We start from the raw sequence: 13,144 nt of genomic DNA on the forward strand, positions 1-13,144 counted from the left end.
AATGCTTGAGAACAGAAACAGGATTCTAGAGAGATGGGTGTTTTTACATCGCAATGGAATCCCAGGAGGACTCCAATGTAAAGTGGTGAAGTGAAGAAATAGCGACTGAAAACTGTCAGATTACTGACAGATCTAGAAACAAAGAGAACTTCTGAACCTTATGGGAACCCAGATCTTATCTGAACACTCTTAAAGTAGTAGAACAGTCAGGGGAAGGGAATCAAAAGGGGGATCAGTGACCTTGTAGAGTAAGGAGGTTCTAATGACTGCAAAATCCCCATCAGAAACCATAAGGACAGAGAAAAATGTAGATAACATTAATGAGTCTAGGAGAGGATATATCAAATTGGAAACATATTAAAGAGAAATATTCTTCAACAATATACATGAAATCAAGACTTCTCAAATGAAAACAAAGTAAACACTTGGCGAGTGGGAATCCTCTTAAAAAATTACTGAAGGATTTCTTTAGACAAATGGAAATGGCTACTGAAGGAAACCAGGATCACTGGTAATGAATAACATGGATAGAAATGTAAAACTGCTTGTAATCGTAACAAGCTAGTCTCCTTTTGGATTCTTTGGGGTGTAAGACTTTAAGACAATCCTGAAGCCATTTTTGACAATTCTGAATCCTCTCAGCCTCCCTGCCATAGTGCTTCCCCTCCTCCCCTGGGAACCAAGGACCTAACAGCTACACTCGCAGGTACTTAGTTCCTGAACAATTACCCATATACGTATGTGTTTTGGTTCAGTCCCCTGGGAAACAGGGTCAAAATGACCTCTTACCTCACCTGATCTGGCAACAGCTCTCCAGTCAATTATTGGTAATAGCCCTTTCCAATAAGCTAATCAAAATAGTCAAAGAACAACCCCCCTTGCTTCTGTGGCCCCTTTAAAAGTAGCCTGTGCCATCTATTCGGGGTCCCTCGGCTTCCCGAATGCTAGGGGACCCTGTCATGACAGAATTAATAAAATCCTCATGCTTTTGCATCGGCTGTGGTGTGTGAGATGCATCTCTGGGGGCGACTCCTCCTCGGTGTTTGGACGCTGGAGTACAACAGGGGAAGTTTAATGTCTGAAAGTCAGAATTGCACCCTTGTTTGATGAGAGGGAGTTTGCTGCTTTGTTTACTTGGGGTTTTGTTTTGTTTTGTTTTGCTTTGTTTTTTAGATTTATTTATTTATTGTATATACAGTATTCTGCCTACATGCATGCCTGCAGGCCAGAAGAAGGCACCAGATCTCATTACAAGATGGTTGTAAGCCACCATGTGGCTGCTGGGAATTGAACTCAGAACCTTTAGATGAGCAGGCGGTGCTCTTAACCACTGAGCCATCTCTCCAGCCCCTTTGTTTACTTGTTATTTGCTTGTTGTTTGTTTTAAAAGTGTTTTGCCTTAAACTCACTAGGCATGGATACATGTCCATCTTCCTGCCTCAGTTTATGAAGTGCTAGATTACAAGCATAAGCCTCAAGAACAGTTTGCTGAAGTTTGAAGAACAAGCAGATGCTATACAAAAGGCAACTGTAACCTTTAAGAGGAAGAAGAATGTACCTATGTAGTGACATGATTTCTAGATTCTGCTTGATGTAGTTTATTGATATTTAAATAAACTTTAGAAAAGCCGTGTATTTGATTTTAATCATTACTACAAACATTACAAATAAAACTGTATAAATGCCAATAAAAATAAAGTTGATTAAATAAAACAGATCTTTATTTGACCTCAATAAAGAAAGTAGTAAAAAAAAGTAAAAATACTCGTAACTGAATCAAAACAGGATAAAAAGAAATCAATAACAAAATAGACATAATCTTAAAATTTTAATTATATGTAATATAGATTACATAAAATTACTAGTAATTATATGTAATGATACATTATACATATGTAGTACACATAAAGCATATCAAAAAATGGATCATCGGGAGAGATAAGAATTCTAATGAAATGTTGCTTGCTAAGGACTCACTTTTAATATAAGGATGTTTGCAGGTTATAAGTAAATGCATACGAATAATTGCATATATCATGCAAATGCTACTCAGAAGAATGAAGGAATAGCTGTATCAATGTCAGACAAAGTCAACTTTGGAACACAGCATGGACATAAATCACAGCAAATTACTTCCTTCCTGCAACCATTAAGTAGTTTCTAATCACTCATAGAATAACAAGACCTTTCATTTTGGTCTAATAAAATTTAAGAGCTATAACTCTGTACCACCCAGGCTTCCTCCATCCACTTACAAAGAACTTTCCTTAACTCCCAAAACTATCAAACCTCTTACGTGTTATTTGTTAATCCCTACTATGTCAAGTTTCAAAAGAAGTGTCCTCAGTTCTCTTTTTCACTCTGGTGTCCTTGATATCTACAATGTTTTTGGTCTATAATTTATAATCAGTTAATTACCTCTGCATGAGACACACAATTTCTCTACATTCTCCTATAAATTGAATTTTGTCATAATACGATAATTTCAAAGTACAAGAAATAATTGTTATGACATTTTTAGATATGGAACTCATGAAGACTTCTGCTTCCCTGGCACCTTCTGTAATCAGGTACTTCTTTTTTGGCCTTCAAAATAATCTATGTGAACCTGGAAAGATGGCACAGTAGATAAAGCCTATTGCTGCTCTTTCAGAGGACCCAAAGTTACAGTCTTTCAACTCATATGACATCTTCAACTTTCTGTCACCTATGCTTAATTTGTATCCAATAACATTTTTTCTGAACCTACAACCATTGCTTGCACGTCCTGAATATATGTACATACGGGCAAAGTATATATACACATCAAACAAAATTTTAAACATTAACTTTATCCAGTTGAAGTCAATTCAGCAAATAAACAAAAATATCTTTTAAGACCAAATGCCCTTAACAATTAAAGATAATGATTGCCATAGGGATGTTCAGCAAAGAAAGAGCACGCAGATCAAACTGGCACCCAACACAGGTGGCATATGAGTTTGTCAGATGGCACAGCACCCAGCATTCAGTAAATATTTGCAAACTGGACGAGAAGTGAACGACAGACTTTTGGAAGGCCATTACATCATGCAGACAGCACTGATACTTTTTTAAATCTTTCTTTATAAAGATATTCTTTCTCTCTGCTCTCATAAGTAAATATGAGACCAAGGCCAGACCAATGATAATTAGCTACTTCAAATGTGCACTGCATTCCCTAGGGACAACTGCATGCTCCACATAATCCAGTCAGAATTTACAGAAGAAATGTTTAATTTTGTGCTTGAAAGGGAAAACTATATAATCCGCTTTGATTTTTTTGTTGTTGTCATTTTTACACAAATGTTGAAACTTTGACTTCTTTACAAGCTGATCCTCTGAGAACAAGCATGGAGCTAACAAACTAAAGGTCTAACGCTGAGTGACCCCTTTCCACAACTCGTTCTTTTTCATCTTGTAAAATAACTATAACACATGTAACTGAGGAGCCCACGTCCTCCTACACTGGGAGATAGAATTCATTCAGTGATACATGACTTTTCTTTTAAACTCTGCTACTTTTGGGGTTGGAGAAATGTAATAGCTTGAGGTATTGAAATACTTCTGTGATAGCAGCTCTATTTCTCACTTGAAGTTGTACTTCCTAGCAAATTTTAATTGTACAAACTGATAAGGTTCACTGTAACATGTCCATTAATGCATATGCCTTGTAATGCCTAAATCCATAAATCCTCTGCTTATCTCCTTCTTCTGTTTTCCACCATCCCTGACCATTCCTCCAGAATGTGGTATCTGGTTATCTCACACTGTCCTTTTGCTGGCTCATTTTTTTCCTTGCATACAAGAAAACAAAAGTGGATATACATGTTTCCTTTGCTCCTGCTTTAGTTTGCTTAACAGTTCCATCTATTTTCATATGACAGGAGCTCAATAATTTCAATAGCCTAATAAGACTCTCTTTTATATATGTCATATTTTAAAATCCATTTTTTGTTGAGTTATGCTTTTATGGTTATTTTAAAAATGTCAACTTGCCACAAATTATAATCCCCTCAGTAGGAGCCTCACCTGAGGAACTGTGGTGGTTATCTGCCTTTTTTTTCTTTCTTTTTTTTTTATTGAAAATAAACTCTTTTCTCATACATTATATTCCAATTGTTTCCCCCACACTCCTCACAGCTGCTCCCTATCCTCCCTTACAGATCCTTTCCCTTCCGGTCTCTCATTAGCAAAGAAGAGGCTGCCAAGAGATAACCATAAAACATGACAAAATAAATAGAAAAAATCTATCACATGAAAGTTGCACATAACAACCAAATTTGAGGAAAAGTGTACCAAGATTAGGCACAAAAGTCAGAGACCCATTCTTCCTCAACGTCAGGAGACCCATAAAAAATTCTAAGCTAAAAGCTATAATGCGTAGATAGAGGATCTAGGGCAGAACCATGTAGACCTTGTGTTTGCTCATTTAGTCTCTGTGAGCTCATTTACACTTACCTAGTGGATCCAAAGGACCTGTTCTACTGCTGTCCTCTGACTGTTACGCTATTTCCACCTTCTCGTCTATGGGATACCCTGTATTCTAAGGGGAAGGATTTGATGGAGACATTTCATTTTGACTCCCTCTCAACAAAACATCTGGCTGTGGATCTCTTCATCTGTTCCCATCTACTTCCAGAAAAAGATTCTCTGATGATAACTGAATAAGTCAAGTCACTGATCAGAAGAATATCAATAGGAGTCATTTTATTGATACCATTTTAAAATTTATTAATTTTTATACCAATAGTGTTTGGTTCTACCCTAGGTCTCCAGGCTATCTAATCTCTGGTTCTTTGTTATCTTAGTAGTGGCAGGTATGGGTTCCTTTTCATCAATTGTGCCTTAAGTCAAATGTTAGTTTACTATTCCCACAAATTCTGTGCCACCATTGCCCTACCTTATTTTGTAGGCAAGATAGATAGAAGATCAAAGGTTTTGTGTCTGGGTTGGTGTTTGTGTTTCTCTTTTGATAGCCTGAAGAGTACATTCCCACAAAGAAGAGAAGAGGATATGGGGGAAAAGGCTCCACGTAAGCACCGACTTGATTTCTCCATATTCATTGAGTTATATGGGTGTTTTTCTTGTCAATGGGGCCTTGCTGTCAATTTATGGAGAGCAACCCATTGTTTTGGCTACAGTTTGGGGTATTTGAGGATTTCCATGGGAATCTTCTTGGTCAACAATTTGATTGAATGCAACCCAGTCCTGCTCTTAGAAGCTTTGTTTGGTGACAAGAGATGCCCAGGTTAGATTTCATAACCCACATTATTAGGGAAACATATTAGGATCATTACATATTTTAGAAAGTTTCCATCACACTAGGTTTCTATGTCATTTCTCAAATGCTCCCTCAGATACAGCTCTTGCCCGTCATTCTCTCTCTTTACCATCACCTCTCTTCATTCTCCCAACCTGATCCTCTATCTCCCATTTCCCTCATGCCCCCAGTTAGCTAGTAACAGCTGTCTTATTTTTCTCTCCCAGAGAGATCAATGTATGCCCTTTCCTCTCTACCTAACTTCTCTGGGTCTACAGATTGTAACTTGGTCAACAAACATTTAATTGCTAATATTCACTTAAAAGTGAGTGCCTATTTCTTTATCTGGTTTTGGATTACCTCGCTCAGAATTAGTTTTTCTAGTTCTATCCATTTTCCTGTAAATTTCATGATGTGATTATTCTCTTAATTTATGTGGAAAACCCATGATCATTAAGAGTGGCACTTCCTGATAACAGTCTTGATTAAAAATGACTGTATTAATTACTTTTCTAAGCCTGTAATAAAATACCATGAAAAAGACAACTGATAGAAGGAAGTGTTTATTTTGACTGATGGTTCCAGAGGGATCAGCGGCAGTCCTTGTGACAAAGGGTTACAGTAAGTGGCAGACATACACTTAGAGCAGAATCGGAGGCCTCACATCGTCTAAAGAAAGTGTGAAACAAAGTAAGAAAAATAGAAATGTTGTGACTCTTTAAACTCTCAAAGTCATCCTTCAACGGCATACTTCCTCTAACAAGGCCATACCCTCTTATTCCTTCAAACAGTGCCAAGGGTCAATGAACGTACTATTCAAATGTCAGAAACTATGAATAACTTCTGCCATTCAAATCACTGTGGTAAGTATGGTAAAATGAGAATTACTCACTAACCTATTGCTGACAGAGGAGACATGCTTTGGTGGGGGCTGGGCGGTGGAGAGTGGCTGGGTGGATAGGAACTGAGGGTGAATCAGGATGGGTACCAGCACTCCTCATTGAAAAAGATTATGCCTTTTATTTTAAATAAGATTAAATGGGAGGAAAGGGTCATCTGAGCTGGGGTGTGGTTTGAAATCAGGGACTGAGGAAGTTTGCCTTGAACTTGACGATAGACACCTGTCATATATTAATGAAAGGGCCACAAATTCCTTTGGATAGACATAAGAAGAGTGACTGTTTTATCAAGCAGGAACATCCCTCAAGTCCCCAAAGAAATGGAGACCCTTATCCAAATGCCCTACTTGGGGAAAAGGACTTCTAGGGAGCAGACACTATACTACAGTTTCTTAGTTTACTGTATGGGTCTTTCTGCCTCAGAACACTCCCCAAAGGGAAGATCCTGATATCTTACTCTTCCCAATATACAAAACCATTCTTATTTCTATTTACATTAACTGAACTCTTGCTCTTAATGGTCTCTGGCTCTAGATCTGAATTGTAGATATTTCACCCTTAGGATAAGGTGTATTTCAGAAATCTCTAACTTTTCTGTTCTTGTGTAATTATGAGGGTACATTGAAGTGCCTGGTTTAGTAGTGGCAGGAATATCTTTTTTCCCAAAGAATTACTTTGAAGCCATTCAGTGGTGGTACACACCTTTAACACTGGCACTCGGGAGGCAGAGACTAGCCGATCTCTTTGAGTTGGAGACCAGCCTGATCAACAAGAGCTAGGTCCAGGACAAGTTCCAAAGCTACAGAGAAACCCTGTCTCTTAAAACCAAGAGAAAAAAATAGAATTACTTTGTTTAGTGAAGTTACTATTGTACCATTTTAATCCTTTACCAAAGCCCGTGCAAGTAATAGTGAGAATCATTAAAAATAAGTCAAAAGGTGCTGAACAAGTGTGGCCTGCAATGTTGAAATGCTGAAACTTTGCCAAGCAGCCGTATTGCCTTCTTCGCTTTCCCTCTCCCTACACAGTTAATATTCTTTGATGATGTGTTTCTGCTGCTGATTCCTTCAGTGATATCAGAAAGTCCTTCCAGCTTTCTATCATGAACTAAGAACAGCAGTTCTCCAGAGACCTTCCAGTACCAGGTTGTCAGTCACCCAATAAAGGGACAGCTACTGTGGGAAAAGGCAATCCCCAGTTCTCAGTCTTTCAGGTGTGAGTCAATTTTGTTGGTATTTAAATATAACCTGAAGGGATAAATCCATAAATGTGTGTGTGTGTGTGTGTGTGTGTTTATCCCACCCAATCTCATCTATTATGTTGCTCTAGAGAACACTAATACAGGTGCCTAGGCTACTTCTATTCCTATGCTACTATTAAAAATGGGAATAAGTCAGAGAGTGTAGGTCAAACCAGCAATCTGACTTTATTTTAACCTTTAGTTAAAAACACATGAGTGGGTAGTCTGAATCCCATATTTTAGTTTAGGTAACATATTTTAGTTTAGGACCTGCTTAATTTTTTTGCTAAATACTCTACATTCTGCCCATAGTGGCTACTATGAATGGCACTATATAGCCTTAATGAATATTCCCATCCAGAGGGCTCTTTGTAGCTATGATTTATGGCATGAGTGATATTGGCAGGAAAGAGAGAGAGAAAGAGAGAGAGAGAGAGAGAGAGAGAGAGAGAGAGAGAGAGAGAATGAAGTAGGAGGAGAGAGGCATAAGTTGCTTCTTCAGAAGAACCATGGTGCGTGAGAGAAAGGGGGCCAAGAAGATATATGATCAGAGAGAGATTAGGAGTGGGCACAGATGTCTCTTAAATGGACAGGGATCTGACAAGGAAGTCCAGCATAGTCATAACATTCCTGTCTTTTTTTATCATAAAAGATGGGAAATTAAAGGGAATGAGGGTGTCAACTTTTCAAGACTGCTTCCTGATGATTTGTGGGCATCAAAATCTTGAGGGACTGGAGAAAGCTAGGATGCTAGCCATATCTTTCATATCTGATGGCTTCACTGCTATCCAGGCACTGTGGAACTGTCTGGTGTCTTTACCTGGCAAGGTGTTGGCAGAGCAGAGAACAAGGTTAAGTTTAGAAAGAAAATGTTTTTCTTTAGGTCATGGTGATTAAAGGAGAGGGTGTTAGAACCAGGGAGAAGTGGGGAGATTTGGGCTCTTAGGATCTGGTAATAGAGGGAGGGGGTGCATCTGACCTTTTTAAGGTGAATCCTTCAATTTGTTTCCCTGTAACTCACAAGAATTCTTTGTGGTTGTTAAATCATGAGATTTAGAAGTGTACATTGTATAAATGGTAACATATTTATGCCAGAAATGTCTGTAATAAAAGTTTTTCACAGACATTGTATAAATGACACCATATTTATGCCAGAAATGACCATGACAGATTTTTTTTCACAATGAAAAGTATCTTTAAGATCTATTATTAGAAAATGACCAAAGAGAATTTAAAATCTTTGTCTTGTAATTGTGGCAGTGGTAGTACTCTGCCAGAATTTTATTGATCACTGTTAAAACTATGAAGGGCAGCATAATGAGAGAGAAATCTGATAGCTTGCATTTGTACATCACAAAACATTTTCTTATACTCTGAAAAGATTTTATCCTCAGACCTTTATAACTTGCATTTACACACCTTATGTCCCTTGCATTTGCACATCTTTAAACACAACCTTGGACCCTGAAACATTGCTAGATCCTCACATCTTAAGCGTTGCATCTTCTTTTTGTATATAAAATTACTTCTTTTTATTTTCACTAGAATAATGACATCAGGACCTGGCTAATGATTGCATATTAAGTACATAGATGACAACATGGTTTAGTCAGTGTCTTTAGTCTTACATATATGCACACCTTTTGGTAACCCTACATGATAAAGTCCATATCTTAAAAATTTTGTAAGATTATGAGGTATATGTTATGTAACTTTTGTTTTTTATAATAACCCAAAGAGTATTTCCATATTAAAAGTTTTTGGATATGGAAATAAGGTCTCATCTTTCAAATAAATTGTTGTAACATAAAGGCCGACTTGTTGGGGTTTCTATCCTGCCCAGTTCCCACAGCCCTTTTGCCCTCCAAAAAAATCACACAGCGGTCTCCAGAAGATTATAAACTGAATGGCCCATTAACTCAGGCTTCTTATTAGCTCTTGTAGTTTATATCAACCCATTATTCTTATATATGTTAGCCACATGGATGGGTACTTTTGCCAGCAGGGCAGATCATACCCTGCTTCTTCAGTGGTCTGGGCAGGACTCGGAGGAATGGGCTTTCTTCTCCCCAGAATACTCTTGTTCTCATTTCCCTGCCTCTACTTCCTGTCTGGTTGACCTGCCTATACTTACTGCCTGGCCAATCAGCACTTATTTAAAATATGATTAACAGAATATGGACAATTCTCCCACACCACTTCCCCCTCTTTTTTTTAAACAAAGGAAAATATTCATAGTCCATTTTTTGGAAATGTGGGTGTAGTTTTCCAGGCTACTTCCTGCTGGTTGGGATCACTGATAATCTTATGGGGACCTAAAGAAAATTTAGAGTTATGATCAAGTCCTGACTGGAGTATCCTGTGAGGCTTGATCATCTTAGGCAGCAGTCTTGAATCTGTTCTGAATGTAGAATTCAGACATCTGGGCCATCTGTTCCTACCAGAGATTTCTCAAGTGGTCTTCCTTGAACAACTTGATTTTTCTTAACTCAGAATGAGTCTACAACCTCTCATTTCCTGTAGAAACAAAAGCAAAATTTCTTCTCCAAAGTAACATACCTCTTGACTTCAGTTTTGAAGTCAAGATATTTTCAAAATATCTATCTTGGATTAATTCATAGGCACTTATAATCAAATATGTTTTAGCAGCTGTTGTTCCTTCATCAGCATTCAAACAATTCTAAGAGAGCATAATAACATACAGTATCCAGATTCTCTGTGTGTTTTCCATCTTTATGCAGCTTTACTTTTTATTTCTTTTACTCTTATTTTTAATGTTTGGTTCTCTGAGACAGGGTTTCTGTGTATCTTTGTCCTGGAACTAACTCTGTAGCCAGGCTGTCCTTGAAATCACAGAGATCTCTCTGCCTCTGCCTCCCAAGCATTGGGATTACAGGTGTCAACCACCACACCTTGAATTCACAAAGGTCAATGTACCTCTGCCCCTTGAAGTCATAGAGGTCAATCTACCTCTGCCTCCCAAGTCTTGGCATTAAAGGTGTGTACCACCTCACCCAACTACTCTCTTTCTTTTTTTATTTTAAAGACTTTAACATTTTTTTTCAAGCCTGTATATATTTGTAACACACTGTAAACTATTTATAGGTTTTCTTTTTTTACTGTATATCTCTCTTTTTATGACCACATGAGTCTTTAATTTGCTAAGCAGTATGGAGAGGATTAAAGCCATGGCTTTGGCCGCTGGATTCAGCCCATTTCTTAGCTTTCTGATATTTCAGCCTCATGGCAGAGGTACCGGCTCTAGCAACATTTATTGCCACAAATCTATGGCATTTCAAGGTCCCTGCCAGCAAGCAAGCTGTAGCAGTGTATCTACAAGCAACATTTAAATGCTCTCTCTGTAGCCAGACCTCCTGCCTCAAAGAGTAAAAGTTTGCCTTGGCAGGATGGCCCAGAAAGCTGGCATTTTAAAACAGCATAGCTTTTTTCCTGCTATCACTGAAAACCAAGAAGCATGCAGTCAGCATTTATCAACACCATTTAAGTGTTTCATGGCAGAAACTCATAAAGAGCTGCAGGATTTTGCAGCTAAAGCTGAGTGATGAAGCCTCTCTTAAATGAGAGTGTTTGCCTCTAACAAACAGAGCAGAACCAAGAATTTGCTGGTACCAAGAAAACATGCTTTATTCTATTCTTTCCCAAGCTTTCTTTGGCTTTCTGTCAATGCAATTATGCACGTGGGTGCCATTCTGTAGAATGAGGGCCTGATTTGTTGGGGTTTCTGTCCTGCCCTGTTCCCATAGCCCTTTAGTCCCCCCAAAAATCACACAGAGGTCTCCAGAAGATTTTAAACTGATTGTCCCATTAGCTCAGGCTTATTAGCTCTTGTAGTTTATATCAACCAATTATTCTTATATATGTTAGCCACATGGATGGGTACCTTTGTCAGCAGGGCAGATCATACCTTGCTTCTTCAGTGGTCTGGGCAGGACTCGGAGGAATGGGCTTCCTTTTCCCGAGAATACTCCTGTTCTCATTTCCCTGACTCTACTTTCTGTCTGGTTGATCTTCATATACTTCCTGCCTGGTCAATAAGCGTTTATTTAAAATACGATTGACAGAATACAGACAATTCTCCCGGACCAAATTGTTACTGATTATAATTTGAACAAAGTAATTTTAAAGATTCTCTATTCCATTATGTCATGAATGCAGGTAGAAATGGCCAAATATATTTCAGATCCAGTGACTTTTCCAATGGTGTGTGCATATACTGTTTCTTTTCTGGTGCTTCAAGGTTGTTTGCTGGGCTCTGTTTCAATATAACAGAAATTCTTTACTGGGCAGGTCCCTAAAGAGCCATAAAAACGATATCTACTGTAGAAGGTATCTTTGTTCTTCCCTTTGCCTTACTCATTTCAATGACTCTTTAACTGTACAATGACAAGCTTTGAAGCTCTGTAGTCCTCTATCAGTAGAACTGCTTTTACAAATTCATAGTTCTCTTTTTTGTTTTTAACGAATGTAACTGCTCATCCATTTCAGGCCGTGTTAGTCTTAAAAAATCTAATAACTCCCTTTCTCACCTGGTATCATATTAGAAAGACAATGTCTTTAAACCCTGTGTGGCAATCCCTAATGTACCACCATGATGCCCACAGAAGACAAGGCAACATGGAAGTCCTTCTACTTCCTTAAAATCATACACCTTCTGATGATTAGCCTAAACACTTCTTCACAGGTGCAGACAATGTAGGCTCTAAGTAGATGCAGCAGACCCACATATCTCTGTGAGGGAAGGCTGTGGTACTGATGGGCAAGTATAACCCATCTGGAAAACATCCCAGCTTGGGATAAACTGTTACATCATATTCAGAGAAATGTGGGCCTTGTGTTCAACAAGAGGTCCTCTCTGAGATTAGAGACATGCTGCTGGCCAATAAGGTATTAGTTACGGCCATCACCCTGGGTTAAGCCATTGTGCCAGCCAAGAACATAGAGTAGACTTATTTCTTTTGGGTTTTATATGTCATCATTAAAATATCCAGAGATGCCACTAAAATTCTGAGTGATGTGCCGCTGATAAAAACTGGAAACAGAGTAGGAGCCAGTGAAGCCACAATGTTGGACATGATGAACATCTCTCCTCCTCCATTGCGTTGATCATGCAGCAGGTGTTTGGCAATGCCAGCATTTACAACCCAGAGGAGCTTGACATTGCAGGGTAGACTCGGCATTCTCACTTCCTAGAAGATATCCTAAATGTTACCAGTGTTTGTCTGCAAATTTGTTTCCTGACTGATGCCTTCATGGCCCACTCTATTACCAATGGGTCAAAGAGGGTCCTGGCTTTGTCTGTGGAGACTGAGTACACATTCCCACTTTCTGAAAAGGTAAAGGTCTTCTTGGCTAATCCATCTACATTTTGTAACTGCTGCCCCTCTGGCTGCAACCATCACCATTGCTTCTGTTGCTACTGCAGCCCCAGACAAGGTTTCTGACTAATCTACTCAAAGCAACCAGCTCAATCAGCTTGGTGCTCCTCTGTTGAGAGAACACCTTTCTGGTGCCCAACACCTTTTATTTAAAGTAAGAAGTTATGCTGAAATCTGTTTTGTGAGGTTGTCCCTTTTAAACTGGCAAAACCTACCAGCTGTCAAACTGCATCAGAGTTCTTGAGAAGGATAAAATTTCACCTGGATTAGTGATTTGAAAAAATGACAGAGAACTTACTTGATTGGCTACTTAGAGAACCGTTACCCA

The 13,144-nt window shown here is 38.6% G+C and overlaps 1 pseudogene; it reads left to right on the plus strand.

The window, feature by feature from the left end:
* Positions 1-12,032: 12,032 nt before the first annotated feature.
* Positions 12,033-12,886, plus strand: LOC130874150 (60S acidic ribosomal protein P0-like; annotated as a pseudogene).
* The last annotated feature ends 258 nt before the right edge of the window (positions 12,887-13,144 follow it).

This window comes from Chionomys nivalis, chromosome 5 (genome assembly GCF_950005125.1).
Source record: "Chionomys nivalis chromosome 5, mChiNiv1.1, whole genome shotgun sequence".
Classification (NCBI taxonomy): domain Eukaryota; kingdom Metazoa; phylum Chordata; class Mammalia; order Rodentia; family Cricetidae; genus Chionomys; species Chionomys nivalis.